At 35.0% G+C, this 17,723-nt stretch overlaps 1 long non-coding RNA gene across 1 annotated transcript; it reads right to left on the bottom strand.

Annotated features, from left to right (window-relative positions):
* Window positions 1-1,455: 1,455 nt before the first annotated feature.
* On the bottom strand, window positions 1,456-1,764 carry LOC116654882. The gene is made up of 2 exons (XR_004310025.1): window positions 1,671-1,764; window positions 1,456-1,609 (listed from the first exon to the last, which is right to left on the bottom strand). It is a non-coding gene; the product is annotated as an uncharacterized LOC116654882 (long non-coding RNA).
* Window positions 1,765-17,723: the final 15,959 nt, after the last annotated feature.

Consider the following 17,723-nt stretch of genomic DNA (forward strand, 5'->3'; position numbering starts at 1 on the left):
TAAATCATTGTATTTAAATTGTTATTTTCTAACGACAATTTGTTTGTTATGACAAATATTTTATATTCTAGATCCTCGACGAACTTACGAATGCTTCCATTGAAAGGGGTATTGTAGAGTCGTCTTAGTAATTCCTCGCATGGGGTTTGGGTTTTATACTCATCGATGAGAGCAATCCTTAGATCGGGCCAATTGGTTGCTGCTGATATCTGTGACACTCGCTGGGCATCTCCTGATAATTGCATCTCGATTGCACTGAAGAATACAGCTGTTTGACGCGGATCAGTTGATGGATACAAATTTAAAATGTATTCGATCCGTCTGATGAATGCACTTAATTCCCTGGTGCTTCCATTAAAATTGGGAACTTGCCTAATCTGGCTTAAAGCCTGATTAAGGTGTAGCTCGGAGAGTAACTGGACTTTTGCTACTGGTTCGGCCATTGTAATGTTCGTATTTCTTATTTGTTTCGGTAGCGGTCACACTATGAAAGCGGGCTACTAATTTATTTTAAGTTTTTGTGTTTTGTATATTTTCGGTAGCAGTCACACTTCGAAAAGTGGGCTACAAATTGAAACTAACACGTAAGTTCTTTTGCGGATGTGAATAGCGATTAACACTCGCGGTTAGTATTAAGGCTGCAGTTGCATTAGCACAAAATACTTCAACGATGTTCTATGATCTTGATTGATCACTGGTCACTTTTACACATCCTACCGACTGCGCCAATTAAATATCTTCTTCAAAAATAGTTTGAAAAAAATATATTTTTATTTGAGTTCCGTTTTTGATACAGTGTGATTTTTAAAACTGCTTAGAATTTTTGGAGTTTCAGAACTAACTTAACTTTGGGGCTCTAAGTCCCTTTTATAGCTACCCTTGCTGAAGCTTTTTGCAGATCAAAGCTCGAAAGAAGCTTTTCTCTCAGAGAGGCTTTGTTTTCTGAAGGAAATCGATTGAGTCGGAACCTATTACTTGAGGTGTCAGTTGACGTGGAAGACTTTGGGTCTCAATTAATCGAGGTGACAAGAAAATGTGAAATTTCCTGTGAAGTGGATGCCCATTTAAGAATGGTTTGAGCTGTTTAGTTTTATTTCACTTAAAAGGAATGAGAAAGATTTGAGTCGGGATTCTGTTTACCAAAATATTGTTTTGGTTTTCAATCTGAAGTGGCTCTTAGAAATTGGAAATCTTAAATGAGACTGTTTTCAGCCGAATTGAAAAATTAAATGTTTATGTTTTTACAAAAATTGGAATGATGCAATTTGCAGCTGGATTACGAATTTCAATACAAAAGGCTTCAGCTTCGGTTTACAAAATTGGTTTACAAAATTTACTGATATACACTTAAAGAAATTTTGTTGATATGTTACTATATATACGTATACCTGTACGATATTAGAAATCGCACTGGACTGTTTTACAATATATATATGTAGATTCTTTACATTTTTACTAATAATTGGCGGAGACCTGGGGTCTTGATGGGTGGAGTGGGTGAACCGGCACTGATCCAGGTGTGGGGACAGGTGTTGAGATTGGAGCGGTCGGTTATATTATTTTTTTTTGTTTTGTTGTTTTTGTATTATTATTCGGCCTCAGAAATCGCCTTAGAAAATAAAAGAAAACGTGTGAATATGATTTCGGCTGGCAAACCCGAAAATAATTACCTTATTCAAGGCTAGGGTTTTCCGCGATTTAATTTATTCACTTTATTGGCTTCTATAGCCTCCGATGGTGATATATTTCACAGATTTTAATTGTTTGTTTTTTTTCTTTTTTTTAAAAATGTGTGGGTGATCTCTTGCACGTGATTCTCTAGGTATGTATGTATATGTACATAAGTAAGTATTGATTAGCTTGACTGATTAGCTTGACTGATTAGCTTGACAGCTCCAAAGCAAAAGAATTAGGCCACTGCTTAGTAAGCAGCTGCAGACTAATGTCAAGGTATGTACGAATACATAGGATGCAAATTAGAATGAATACAAAAAAAATTTGCTACCCCCTATCGATAAAAGTGGAGAGTTTCGTTAAGATTAGACGTTATTCTAATCAAATTTTTTTTGAAACTCGAATGGGCAGCACAGGTGACCATTACAACCACAGATAATCTGTCGAGTAATCCGGAGACAGGATTAGCTGAAATTAGCATTTTATATCTTTGGCATGATAAGTTCCAAGTTCTTTTCCATTAAGCGATTCGAGTAAATAGTACGAGTTTCCTAATTTCTTTTTAACTCTGCATTTCGTAAATAAAGGGCCTAACTTTTTATTATAGTTTTGACTAAAGTTGCTCAACTGGAAATTTCTTTTAAACACTTCTTGGCCTTCTTTAAACGACACAAACTTGCTTCTCAAGTTGTACTGTTTTACATTCTGTTCATAAGCTTTTCGACTATTTGTTTTTATTTCCTGACGTAACAATAACAGTTTTTCTTGCCGATCCATTGTAGGAGATTCTTCGAGAAGTGATAATTTGGTTAATAATCGGTCCTCTTCAGCGTGGTTAATCATATTGAAACCAAAAAGAGCTTTATAAGGAGAACATCCAAGAGACTGATGTAAAGCTGATCGTAAAGCGGACGAAATGCGAGTTAAATTCGCATCCCAGTCTGTTTGATCATTTTTGAGATAGGAACGAATAGCTGCAATTAACGAGCGATTAACTCGTTCAGCTGCATTGCTTTGCGGAGAATATAGCGCGGTAAAAATGTGTCGAATTCCAAACTTAGTCAACATCGCTTCAAATTCTTTCGCTTTGAATTGTGAGCCGTTGTCACTAACAATAGACTCTGGAACTCCAAACTCACAAAAAATTCGCTCTTCTAGAAATGTGTTAATAATTCCTGTAGTAGTTTTCTCTGGAGATCCAGGAGCGAATGAGGGCGGATGCTACGGTATCGGCTTGCATGACTTCAATAGCGATGGCTTCTGGCCACCTCGTGTACCGATCTATAATGGTGAGGCAGTATCTGTACGGGCCAGATTGTGGTAGTGGTCCAATAAGATCCAGATTAATGTGCTCGAATCTTTGGTTGGGTAGTGTAAAGTTTTGAAGAGGTGAGCGAACGTGACGGGTGATTTTTGATCTTTGGCAAGGAATGCAGTGTTTTACGAACTCGGAGATTTCTTTGTGCATGGAGGGCCAAACGAATCGTTGTTTTAAAAGTTTTATAGTTGCCTTAACTCCACCGTGTGCAATGTTATGTAGCTTCTCGATGATTTTGTTTCTAAGCGGCTGTGGTATGAAAGGCCGTTCGCTAGAAGTAGATATATCGCAAATTAGTGAGTGATGTGTATGAGGAATATTTACTGCTTTTAACTGAAGAGAGCTGGTGTTGGAATTGAGTAGTTTTTGAAGTTCTGGGCAGCGTAATTGCGCATCGCTTATTTCATTATAATTAATGCAATTATCTCCGATGGCTTCGATGCGGGAAAGCGTATCTGCGGTTGTATTTTCGTCTCCTCTTACGTGTGTTATAGATGTGGTGAATTGTCCTATGAAATCCAATTGGCGAAGTTGTCGCGGGGATGCTTTTTCGGGTTTTTGATCGAAGGCGTATACTAAGGGTTTGTGGTCTGTACGGATGTGAAAAACCCTGCCTTCCAGCATGTGGCGGAAATGTTTTATTCCGAGGTAAATTGCTAGGAGTTCCCGATCGTATGTGCTATATTTTCGTTGTGTTTCTGAGAGCTTAATGCTGAAGAATCCCATTGGTTGGTATTCCGAGTTGATGACTTGATGTAGAACCGCTCCCACTGCTATGTTGCTCGCGTCCGTGCTTAGCGAAAGGTTTTCGTTCGGTGCAGGATGTGCCAATTGTGCTAAAGAATTTTTGCAACTGTTGAATTTGTCGATTGTTTCTGTTGTCCAGTTGATTGGGGTGGAATCGTTTTTCTTATTGCCTGGTATAAGCTGCACTAGTGGAGCTTGATGTTGAATAGCATTGGGGAGGAATCGTCTATAAAAGTTGATCATTGCGAGGAATCTTCGTAATTCTTTGGCCACCTTGGGTAAGGGGAAATTTGTAATGGCGTTTACCTTGGTTTGTAGAGGTTTAATACCCTGGTGGTTAATTTTATGTCCTAGGAACTCAATTGATTCTTTTCCGAAACTACATTTGCTGGGGTTTATCGTGAGATTGTACTCTTGCAGTTTCTCGAAAACTTGGCGCAGATGGAAATGATGTTGTTGAATGTTGGCCGATGCGACTGCTATATCGTCGACGTAAACAAAGACAAAGTCTAAATCCCTGAATGCTGTATGCATATAGCGTTGAAATGTTTGAGCTGCGTTACACAGTCCAAATGTCATGTGTGTGAATTCAAACAGACCAAAAGGAGTTGTTATGGCCGTTTTAGGGATGTCTTTAGGTTCTATTGGGATTTGATTGTGTGCGCGGTTGAGATCGATCTTGGAGAAAATAGTTTTTCCATAGAACACGTGTGTGCAATATTGTATGTGTGGTAGTGGATACCGGTCCGGTATGGTTTGCGCATTGAGGGCGCGGTAGTCACCGCATGGTCTCCATTCACCAGTAGGTTTTCGTACCATGTGTAAAGGTGAAGCATATGGGCTTTTAGAAGGTCTGCATACTCCCATGTCCATTAAATATTGGAACTCGTTCTTTGCTGCTCGGAGTTTCTCTGGGGTCAGTCTTCGTGGTCGCGCGAAGGGTGGTGCTCCTTTGGTGTGGATGACGTGGGTGACGCTAGTTGTTGACGATGGACGATGTGTGATTGTGTTGAATTGTGTGATGTCTTTGAATTCCTCCAACAGTTGAGCGAATGCGATGGATGTGTTGAATGTTTTAATAATTGATGAATTTTGATGTGTGTGGATACCACAGCATGTCAAGCGTGTTTTGGCATCAACTAACTTAGCCTCCTTGATGTTGACAAGAAGGTTGTAGTGGTGTAGAAAATCGGATCCAATGATTGGAGTATTGGTATCAGCAATAACGAAGTTCCAAGTGTAAGGACGACGTAGTCCTAGGTCCAGTGTCAAGCGGATGGTGCCGTATGTTTTTATTTCTGTGCCGTTCGCTGCAAAGAGTGTATGGCGATTGGTGTTTTGTATATTCTTGTGAATAGTACTGTATGGAATGATCGAAACGTCGGCTCCTGTATCGACTAAAAATTTTCTCCCAGATTGGGCGTCTGGTACAAAAAGTCGGTTGCAGTAAGAAATTCTGTGAACATTAATTTGAAATGCTTGATGATAAGAAGAGGCGAAATTACTTAATCCGTCAAGGCTGCCTCCTGATCCTCTGACGGTTGCATTTAGTTTTTTTGGTCGTCCTCGTTGAACGCTGTAAAGGAGCATGGTTGGCTGCAACGCTGTGCATCTCTGCCGTACTTGTTGTGGTACCAACACAGTTGTTGGGACGATCTATCGTTAGAAGGTGCATTGTTGCGGTAATAATTTTGGGGTCGCTGATTATTTCTGTACTCAAGACTTTGATGTGATTTGAAATTGTTCTAGTTGTCGAGGGTCACCAATTATGGAGTCTTTTATGCTCCAAATAAATATAACCACGTTGGTTAACAACTATTAATATTTATAAAAGATAACTGCATGAATAGTGTGGATACAAAGATTTGGTTGAATGTATATGTTGTCAATATTAAGATGATTTCTTGAAGAGTGAAGTTTCTTGTAGCGATGCCCAAAGGGATTTTTGATACTATGGCGAAAAAGAATTTATTCGTTGCAATTTCAAATTGTGTCGGTTGACTCGCCACAAACCCATAGTTTCCAACTATCAGCTTCTTGATCTGGATTACCAGTCGCATGCTCCGTTTGGATATACACAAATTTTTCGTGTATACGTAAATCTGGAAGTTTATCTTTATTCTGCTCTACTTTCAAATGAAGTTCGACATAGTCTGACTCCATAAATGCTGGTGAGTCTAAGTCAATTTCGGGTCCTATCATCTCTAAACTGTCTATGGATTCCTCACACATTCGAGACAACGCATCTGGAACGATATGATCTTTCCCTTTACGATGAGAAATGGTAAATTTAAATCCTTGCATTCTATCAAACCATGGGGCGACTCTTCCCGTGGCACTTTTTCGTTGTTTTATAAGCCATGTTAGACTAGAATGATCGGTCACTACTTCAAATGGTTGCATTTCTAAATACCCCCGAAATCTTTCGATGGCTGCAATAACTGCTAGACATTCCCGCTCTGTTACACTATAATTCCTTTGAGCCTTAGACAATTTTTTTGACATGTATGCGATCGGTCTTTCTTCTCCTTCGTCGGATAATTGCACTAACACAGCCCCAATGCCAAAATCACTAGCGTCACAATGAAGAAAAAACTTCTTGGTAAAGTCAGCATTTTGCAAAACGGGTGCGGAAGTAAGTTGGACTTTCAATTTTTCCATGGCTTCCTGCGCTTCATTCGTCCAGGTGAACTTTCTACTTTTTCTTAACAGTTTTGTCATAGGAAATGACAACTCCGCGAAGCTAGCAATGAACCTACGGTACCAATTACAAATTCCTAAGAAACCTCTTAATTGTTTAATGTTACGAGGAGCCGGCCAATTTAGAATACAGGATATTTTTTCCGGATCCGTAGATATTCCTCCATTTCCAATTATGTAACCCAAGTAGTTAACTTTTGTTACACAAAAATGGCTTTTCCTAACATTTAACGTTAGGTTTGCTTTGCGAAATTGCTGTGCAATTCATACAAGGACTGCTAAATGGGATTGAAAATCATCTGTAACAATACATAAATCATCTAAATATCCGAAAACACAGTATCGTAGATCTGGTGGAATAAGATCATCCATCAGACATGGTTGACGGTGCGTTGCACAGACCAAAAGGCATAACTTCGAATTGAAATAATCCTCGACCTGGCACTGTAAACGCTGTTAAGGGTTTAGCTTCCTCGGTCAATTCAATCTGCCAATAGGCATCTTTTAGGTCCAGTTTACTAATAATATTTGCCTTTGGAAGACGCGAAAATATTCCCTCAATACTTTTTAGTGGGTATGCATCTTTCAGAGTAACCTCATTTAATTTTCGAGCGTCCAGACAAATTCGGACTTTATTTGGTTTAATAACCATTCGAATGGGTGAGCTCCATGCACTTTTAGATGGTGCAATCACTTTAAGTTCTAACATACGATCAATTTCAGTATATAAGACTTTCTCCACAGCTGGACTAATAGGATAATGTCTCTGTTTAACAGAAGACGCATTTCCCGTATCTATATGATGTTTAATTAAGAACGTTCGCCCCAAACCTTGTTTTTCGAAATTGGGAAACATTTCTTTAACTGCTTCTAATTGCTGAAGTTCCATGGCAGTCAACGGATATTGATCCTCTTTAGGGGTGTTAAAGTCCTGACCACTATCTGCTGGCTCAATGGATCCCACTATTCCGGGCGCTAATTGAAACGTTCGCCAGAAATCAATTCCGAGAATAAGACGCTGTGCAATTGTCGGAATAACATAGATTTCCACTTCCTTTTCTTCTCCTTTATATCTCATTGCTACTTTTAATATGCCTGAAACTTGATGTGGTTTAGCATCCGCCGTTTTAACCTGGGATACTATTGATTTATATCAACCTACACCACTAAAGTCTTGTTTTGCTAAATCCGCTCCTATACAACTTATATTTGCCCCAGTGTCAAGTAATCCCCATTCTTTAAACTCTAAAAATTCTACACTAGCATAACTTCGGTTATCCGCATTATTTTGAAATATCGTAGATATTAATCTATGTTGTTTCTTACAAAGGTTCTTATAATATTTCTTTATACGAATCGAATTTCTTTTTCGAGGGATTATCTTTTCCGAAAAAATTCTATCTCTAACCTTATAATAATTTTTTAAACGTTCTTCATATGGCCTAAACTTCCTGTCTATATCATTTTCGATCTTTGTATCTGGTACATTATTTTGAGCTATAATGCTACGGTTCTCATTTTCCTTGTTTAAAATGGTATATCTATTTAAATTTGTAGGCTCCGAATTATTTATTGGTGGGACATCCGATTGTTTTGAGATGCCCCTGTTTTCCGGTTTTCCGAACTGGTTTTACAGTGAACACAATTGGGCTTATAGATGTCAGGCTTCCCACATCCATAACAAAATATATCCCTATATATATCCCCTATATAATATATCCCCTAGACAATCTTGCCAATAGTGTCCAGTTACTCCGCAATTCCAACAAGTTTTGTTAGACGGATTTCTATGTATAGCCGCGATGTCTACGCTGTTGTTTTCGGATTTATTTTCCTCAATCTCCTCTACTGCATATACACGATAAGGTCCTCCCTCTTTCGGTTTCGTTACGTAAGCCAGAAGAGATCGCCCTGCTTCTTGTAAAAAGTGTTCTCTTCTTTGTACTAGCCGTCTTAGATGATCGATGGAGTATATTTCTTCAAATAATAATCTATCTTTCATATCAGTAAGTAAATTTCCCTGGACTAGTTCGATTAATTCTGATTCCTCAAACTCAACAGATAGCTTATCCATGAGTTTGCAAATCGCTTCATAATAGGTGTCAAATGTTTCACCCGGTTTTTGTTTTCGAGCTCGAATCTGTTCACGCAGTTCTGTTTTTGAACGATTCTCTTTATATTGTTCACGTAACCCAGAGCAAAATTGATTCCAAGTAAATGTTTCTGTTCGTTTATGAAATCTCCAGAACCATGAACTAGCTTTGCCTGTTAAAAGCTGATGAACATTTTTGGCCATTGCCTCAAAATCATTATTAAGGTGTTCTCGTGTTAACACTTTAACTCGATATAAAAATTCGTCAACAGATAATCCTTCCGCAGTTCCTTCGAACCGAACTCCCCATTTTTGGATAATATCTGCTACATTGTTGTTTCATAATTTTATAAGTGTTGGAATAAATAACAATTCAGCAGGAATGCAAAAATGAAAAGTCTATAACTCCTCTAAAGAATGAAAACTTCTTTAAAAATGGTCCGAGTTGACTGAATTTTGTTCTGTCGTCGTATATTAGACAGTGAAACAGTTTTTCATTAAAACTTTTTCAAAATAATTTTTTGAACTGACGGTACCGAAATATGACACTTTTGGGGGCGGTAGTGGGCGTGGCACAAATTTGAAACAAATGGGGCCTGCGTTTTATTTGCAGCAGTCATCGTGCCAAAATTTAGAGCAGTGTCTCTTATAGTCTTTAAGATCCACGAGTTCACTCGGACAGATAACTAGAGACGACAATAACAAAAAAGAAAGGAGTACGCATCTTTTTTACCCAAACTTTATTTTACCTATCAAAGTATAGATTTCCCAACAAATTTCCAAAAAAAATTTTAGGTTTCATCATTTTATAAGTGTTGAAATAAATAACAATCCAGCAGGAATGCAAAATGAAAAGTCTATAACTTCTCTAAAGAACGAAAAGCCTATAACTCCTCTAAAATGGTCCGAGGTGACTGAATTTTGTTCTGTGGTCATAAATTAAAGAGTGTAACAGTTTGGCATTAAAACTTTTTCAAAAAACTTTTTGAACTGGCGGTACCAAAATATGACACTTTTGGGGTCGGTAGGGGGCGTGGCACAAATTTGAAACAAACGGGGCCTGCGTTTTATTTGCAGGAGTCATCGTGCCAAAATTTAGAGCAGTGTCGCTTATAGTCTTTAAGATCCACGAGTTCACTCGGACAGATAACACAGGCCAACAGCAAAAAATCTCCACGCATAATTTTACCTGCTCCGTATCCTTTAGGCTCCCCTGAACCAAAGTCCAGAACAAACATAGGTTCTATCACCCACCGTTTCCGCGGTACACCTAAGAGAAGAAATTGATCAAATTTTACCATATATTGAATTATGTAGGCCGTGAAATGGCTACGACCATCATTTTTTCCAGTACATATAATTTTTGAAATGTATGTGTACCAACTAAAATTAAAAAATGGTATCTAGCAGTTACCATATCTTTGGAATACTCATCCAAAGTTGAAATCTCAGATTTTCTACGTTAATTTTTGGTCTTCTATGATTTTTCCCCAAACATTTTTCTATGGAAGATTTTTATTTTCTTATTGAAATCAGTAGATCATACCATGTTTTAATTTTGGATTTAAGGAAAAACTCGAAATAATTTTATTGAATTTAATATAGGTGGTTAAACAATATTTTCTTCAATTAAATTGGAGTTTTTAATCTCATATTTTCAAAAAGTCATGGCTATCTACAACTTCTTTAGCTTTACTTTACTAAAGCTTTACTAAACAAGCTGAACCTGCAATAGATACGTTTTGAATATAGAAACAGTTTTAGATAGCCATGACTTTTTGAAAATATGAGATTAAAAACTCCAATTTAATTGAAGAAAATATTGTTTAACCACCTATATTAAATTCAATAAAATTATTTCGAGTTTTTCCTTAAATCCAAAATTAAAACATGGTATGATCTACTGATTTCAATAAGAAAATAAAAATCTTCCATAGAAAAATGTTTGGGGAAAAATCATAGAAGACCAAAAATTAACGTAGAAAATCTGAGATTTCAACTTTGCATGAGTATTCCAAAGATATGGTAACTGCTAGATACCATTTTTTAATTTTAGTTGGTACACATACATTTCAAAAATGATATGTACTGGAAACAATGATGGTCATAGCCATTACACGGCCTACATAATTCAATATATGGTAAAATTTGATCAATTTCTTCTCTTAGGTGTACCGCGGAAACGGTGGGTGATAGAACCTATGTTTGTTCTGGACTTTGATTCAGGGGAGCCTAAAGATTATGGAGCAGGTAAAATTATGCGTGGAGGAAAAAAAAAGTTGGAAATTGTCGGCCTGTGTAATTAGAGACGACAATAACAAAAAAGAAAGGAGTACGCATCTTTTTTACCCAAACTTTATTTTACCTATCAAAGTATAGATTTCCCAACAAATTTCCAAAAAAATTTTAGGTTTCATAATTTTATAAGTGTTGAAATAAATAACAATCCAGCAGGAATGCAAAATGAAAAGTCTGTAACTCCTCTAAAGAATGAAAAGTCTATAACTCCTCTAAAAATGGTCCGAGTTGACTGAATTTTGTTCTGTGGTCATAAATTAGAGAGTGAAACAGTTTGGTATTAAAACTTTTTCAAAATACTTTTTGAACTGGCGGTAGCGAAATATGTAACCTCCTGCCTAGCTGTATCCAGCTACTGCATAACGTACTAGGTACTCGCAACGGGACTCTTATTAATGGGGAGCTCTGTCGGGAGATGGGGTGGGTTTTTTGCTAATACCAGTACATAAGGTTACTTTAAGATTAATCAAAGAGTCCCTACTGTAGCTAACTGTCCACTCGATCATGGAGAAGCAAAACTCAAAAAGAAAAAAAAATTACCTCGGAACACTCGTGTTCATTGACCCCAAGAAGATAAACGGAATGATTGTATAATTGCAGGTGGGAGGAAGAAAACAAAAAAAAAAAGGAGGAAGTGTATGTGCCGACACAGCTGTTAAACGTCGGACACTGTTTCTTTACCCACCCTACCTTGGTCTTTAGAACTTTATTTTTTTAAGACCCCAATGATTACACCTACTCACATTCCCAGGTCACAGAAAGAAATATATATATAATAATGGTAAATTACTATATATTAAAAAAATCATAATCTTTCTTCATTGCTTAAATTTTAGGTTTAACAATTATAAGCGAATATCCTATATATATAATTCAAAATACTCTTGACCTAACTCATTATAAAAAAAAATAAAATTCAACAACAATGCATGAACGTTAGATTTTAGACCGAGCTAAGAACGGGGCGATCAGCAAAATCAAAACAAACCAGCCTTGCGGTATGTCAGCTTATCTGCTGGGCAGATATGTAGGGGTTCATATGATTATTCCTAAATGCACGGCAACATAGCAGTTGAGTTTACTCTTAGAATTGAATTGATTTTACTCTTTAAATGGAATTTATTTATTTTTTTGTTTCTCTTTATAATTTTAAGGTTTACGCTTTAGCATATTGATCTTTTAGATTTGCATTGATTTTTACTCTTTATAATTTTAAGTTTTAAGCTTGAGCATATTAATCTTTCAGATTTTCATTGATTTTACTCTTTATAATTTTTTTTTTTTTAATTAATTTATTTATTTTTTTTTTCTTCATTTAACTTTTCAAAATTTCAACTAAAAATCTTTTAAGAATTTTAACCCCGCTTAAAATTTTCTTTGTTTTTAGATATTGGTTTTTGGTTGGTTTTCACTCACCCCAATTTTTGATGATCCACGATGAAGGCCTTCATTTTGGAGTCGGGTATCTGATGCTGTTTAGTTTCAATAGAGGTTAAAGTTCTTACAACTAAGTTACAAATAAAGCCATATGCTGCAAGCCATTCCTTAATTACAATATTTTTTTTTTCGTTTTTTTTTTTTTTTTGTGTTTTTCTGCTATCTAACGTCACATTTCAATGGTTGGGTTATTTTTAATTATAATAGGTTTACAATTAGACTTAGGTATTTAATTTATTACTTCATTATTCTAATTTTATCGAGGTGACTTCATATTATTATTTTTTTTTTTTTGTTGTTTTAAATTCATCAGTAGTTGTTCATCTTGTTGTTGTTGTTGTAGTTGTAGTAGTAGGGTTGTTTTTTATACCCTTGCAGAGGGTATTATAATTTTGGTCAAAAGTGTGCAACGCAGTGAAGGAGACATCTCCGACCCTATAAAGTATATATATTCTTGATCAGGATCACCTCCTGAGTCGATATAAGCATGTCCGTCTGTCCGTCTGTCCGTCTGTCCGTCTGTCTGTCGGTTTCTACGCAAACTAGTCTCTCAGTTTTAGAGCTATCGAGTTGAAACTTTGCACACATCCTTCTTTTCCTTGCAGGTAGTACATAAGTCGGAACGGCCGGGATCGGTCGACTATATCCTATAGCTGCCATATAACTGATTGATCGGAAATGCCATAACTTCGTTGTTTTTTAAGATAGAGGGTTGGGACTTTCCACACATGTTATATTTGACCAACATATCTTATGTACAAAATTTCATAAGGATCGGCCAACTATATCCTATAGCTGTCATACAACGATCGGAATTGGCATAACTTTGGTGTTTTTTAAGTTAGAAAGATGGGATTTGGTACAGATTCTATTTTGGACAAAATAATCTGATTTGCCAAATTTCATAAGGATCGGCCGACTATATACGATCTTCTATATATGTAAAAATATAAGATGCGTGGCGCCACCTAGCGGACTGCGACTGAACTGCAAGGGTATATCAACTTCGGCTCCGCCCGAAGTTAGCTTTCCTTTCTTGTTTTTATACCCTTGCAGAGGGTATTATAATTTTGGTCAAAAGTGTGCAACGCAGTGAAGGAGACATCTCCGACCCTATAAAGTATATATATTCTTGATCAGGATCACCTCCTGAGTCGATATGAGCATGTCCGTCTGTCCGTCTGTCCGTCTGTCCGTCTGTCCGTCTGTCCGTTTCTACGCAAACTAGTCTCTCAGTTTTAAAGCTATCGAGTTGAAACTTTGCACACACCCTTCTTTCCTTTGCAGGCAGTATATAAGTCGGAACGGCCGGGATCGGTCGACTATATCCTATAGCTGCCATATAACTGATTGATCGGAAATGCCATAACTTTGGTGTTTTTTAAGTTAGAGGGTTGGGACTTTCCATACATGTTATATTTGACCAAAATATCTTGTGTGCAAAATTTCATAAGGATCGGCCGACTATATCCTATAGCTGTCATAGAACGATCGAAATTGGCATAACTTTGGTGTTTTTTAAGTTAGAAAGATGGGATTTGGTACAGATTACTCTTTTAGCAAAATAATTCGATATGCCAAATTTCATAAGGATCGGCCAACTATATACGATCCGCTACATATCTAATAATTTAAGATGCGAGGCGCCACCTAGCGGACTGCGACTGAACTGCAAGGGTATATAAACTTCGGCTCCGCTCGAAGTTAGCTTTCCTTTCTTGTTTTTTTTTTTTTTTTGCAAACTTTATCAACTTTTAGAAATCTGTATGATGCAGATTTAATCGTAACAGAATTACTTAAGCTATTCGAAGACCTTTCTTATTTGCTAGGCCCTCCGAAGATATATATGTAAATTATATGTTTTAATTCCCGATTTAAAATAAAAAAATAAAAATTAGGATTTTTATTTTATAAATTTTATTATTAAATTCAAGAATGAGTTATAAAGATATCCTATTGGATTGATCGTAGATTATAAACTGATTTTACAAATTCAATTTTCTTATAACTATAGCTTTTATCGGTGACAGCGACGCTGGCAGCATAGATGGACTTTGGTTGAATAGTTTTGATTGGTCAGAGCTTTATGCTGACATGTAGGTTCCCAGGATGGGCACTTGTTTATGAATTTGGAGCAAAAGGGGTTTGATGTTTACGTCTACTGTCGTCGATAAAGGCGTGTGAATGGTTTATGTCTATGTTTATGTCTGGATGCCAATGATAATGCTATGGGAAAGGGTTTGTGTCTAGCCTATTTGAATTATTCCCACAGTAGGCTCTGGAATGTTGTTCATATACGATTTGATAGGTATGGCAGGGTATACTGGTTTTATGGGGGATTCGTTATCTAGGGTATTTGCAGATACATTAAGTGTATCTGTGGATACACTACTCGCCCCTCCTTTAGAAATTTCAACATCCTTGTTGAATTCGACAACAATTTCCTTGTGGTTGGCTAAACGCTTATAAGTGAATATTACATAAATTGTTATGCTTACAACTATAAGTATTAGGCTTATAAATACAATCCATTTGTAGACAATATCTTGTTTTTGTTGATTGATTAATGATTCTTTAAGTTTTAAAATTGGTGTTGGTTCATGTAGAGTTACATTGGTACTTGACAATATTATTTTATATTCATTTATATTCTTTGAAGTAGTGAATTTGATATTTCTTATTTCAAGTGTACATTGGCTTAATTGTATAATATTATTTCCTTCAATTGTTTTATTAAATAATTCACAATTTTGGTTAATTTGCGTTTTACTTAAATTATATGTTATTATAATATTTGGTTCAATATATTTTATAAATTCTTTTTCTGAAATAAAAGTGTGTTGACAAATTGCTAATTGATTTGTAAGGATCTTTGAAATACATTGGTCAGTTACTAAATATTTTTGATCCATTACATCCACTAAAGGATTTGCAGAATTTTCCAAATAATAAACACTTTTATTATTATTCATAAAATATTCAAATTTATCATTTATGTCAATTTGGCGGCCTAAATTATCTGGATATTTAATTATTCTGTATTTTTGAGTTTCATTAAAAGATGTTGGTATATGGGCTAAAATAAAAGTATTTTTGGTTTGACTGCATATCCAAGCTGAAGTCTTTATTGATAATAATTTTTCTTCATTAATGTCATCTAACTCTTCATGTTTTAATATTTTAGGATTAAATATTCCAATTCTTGTTAACTGAATCCCCATTTGTAAATCTTCAATGTATTCTAGAAAAATGTGTAAAGAATATCTAAAAAGGTGCAAGGCCTCATTTTCCTCTTCTTCCCGTATTAATTTATTTATGTCTTCTGTATGTTTATTTATTATACCAATGATTTCATTAAATTCTGAATTTTCTATCATATTTTCTTTTATATTATTTAATTTTATTTCTAACTCTTTTTTATCTTCTTCTGTTAGTGAACCAAACAAATATTTGTGAGCTGATCCTACAATATTTACTAGTCCCCGTTTTTGTCTATTTGATGGGATAATCCCTTTTATTTCATGTTTTAATTGTTTAAGTGCTAAAGCTATATCTGGAATTGTTTTATATAAATTTTCATATTTTATAAATTCTTGGTATGTATTTAATATTTTTGTTTGATTTATTTCTATCATGTGGTGTTCGTAATTAAGAGGTATTTTTATAGTTCCTGTATTCAATAGTAAATAGCCATTTTTTGAAGTAATTGGGACAATACTAATTTGTTGAGCCGTTATTAATGGTAACGTTGTCCATGGTACTATTATTATCACTTTCAATATCAGAGTCAGAATTTTCAACATTTCTGGAATAACGAGAAAAATTGCGTTTTTTAAGTTTTTTAAATTTACTTTTGTGTTTTATTACTTTGTGACCCCTATTTATTTCCTGCCAGTGTTTTTCATCTTTTTGTATAATTTTTCCTGTTTTCTTAAATGGATTAACAAGTTTCGGCTTACGTTTCATATCTTTTTCAACTTTTGCATAATTTAAATCAACCTCATACTCTTCCCGTTTTTCATTAATTTTATCAATTTTTGATTCTTTTATTTTTTGGACATTTTTATTAGGTTTCATACCGAAAATAAATATTTCAGCAGGTGTTCTACCTGTAGTGTCATGTGTTATTTCATGATTATAAACATATGTAGCTTTTTCGATATTCATGAGCTTGTCTTCAGCATCATTAAGTGTATTTATGATTCGTAATTTTTCATTAATTGTTTTGTGAACTCTTTCTATATCAGCTATACCATTCTTGCTACTAGTAATTTCGATCTCAATATTTTCTTTTTCTAACCAATTTTGTAATGATTTGCATACTAATCCGGGATCTTGATCCATTTTTATTATTTTTGGTTTACCTAACATATTAAATATTTTAAGTAATGCTTTTTTACTTTCGATCCAATCTGTGGTATGAGTTTCTATAATTGAAACAAATTTTGAATAGATATCAATACAAGTTAAAAATTTTCTTTGATCAATAAAATAATAGTCAATTACATATTTTTCACGGATATTTTTACTTTCAGGGGTTTTTTCAAATGTTAATGCTACTTTTCTATGTTCTGCCTTGCATAAATTACAAATATCGCATTTATTAATTATATTTTGGATTAATTTTTGTGCATCTGGAAAATAGTATTTAGCTTTAAAATCTTCATATGTTTTTTTAATACCTTGATGAATAGTTTTCTCATGAATATTAATTACTTTCTCGTGAAAATCTGCGTAGGTAGATATATTAGGAAGTATTACTGATGTTTTCATTAATTTTGTTCCCAAATTTGGTTTAATTAATTCCATGAAAGCCCTTTGAAATATTGCGAAATCTTCGTCATTATTTATGTACATTACAAAATTGTGTCCACATACAAATTTAAGAATAATATCTTTTGCTGTACGTTCCGTCATGTTAATATATTTTATTGTATTAATTGTTTTATTAAAATACCGGACTAATTCATTACTATCTTCATTTCCCTTTTCAAATATTAATTGGTGACTGAAAACATTAATTGGACGCTCTGTAATCTGAATACAATTGCCATTATCTTCTTGGGCGCTATGTATAGTAGCTCCTGTGCTTTGTAAATCATCTTCGTTTTGAAATGTTTCTTCTAGTTGTTCATTATTTGATTCTTTTTTAGGTAGCCTAGATAAGGCGTCTGCTACATAATTTTCCTTTCCTTTAATGTAATTCATACCACAATCATATTGACTAAGATATATTTTCCATTTTTGCAATTTCATATTAGGTTCTTTAATATTGTGTAACCAAACTAGTGGTTTATGATCGGATGTAATTTTAAATTTTCTTCCAAATAGATAGGGTCGGAAGTACTTAGTTGCCCAGACTACGGCTAATAACTCTTTTTCGATAGTTGAATAATTTATTTCATGATCATTTAATGTTCTACTTGCATAGCAAACTGGTCTACCTTCTTGAGCTAG

This window comes from Drosophila ananassae, assembly GCF_017639315.1.
Source record: "Drosophila ananassae strain 14024-0371.13 chromosome Y unlocalized genomic scaffold, ASM1763931v2 tig00000186, whole genome shotgun sequence".
Lineage (NCBI taxonomy): Eukaryota > Metazoa > Arthropoda > Insecta > Diptera > Drosophilidae > Drosophila > Drosophila ananassae.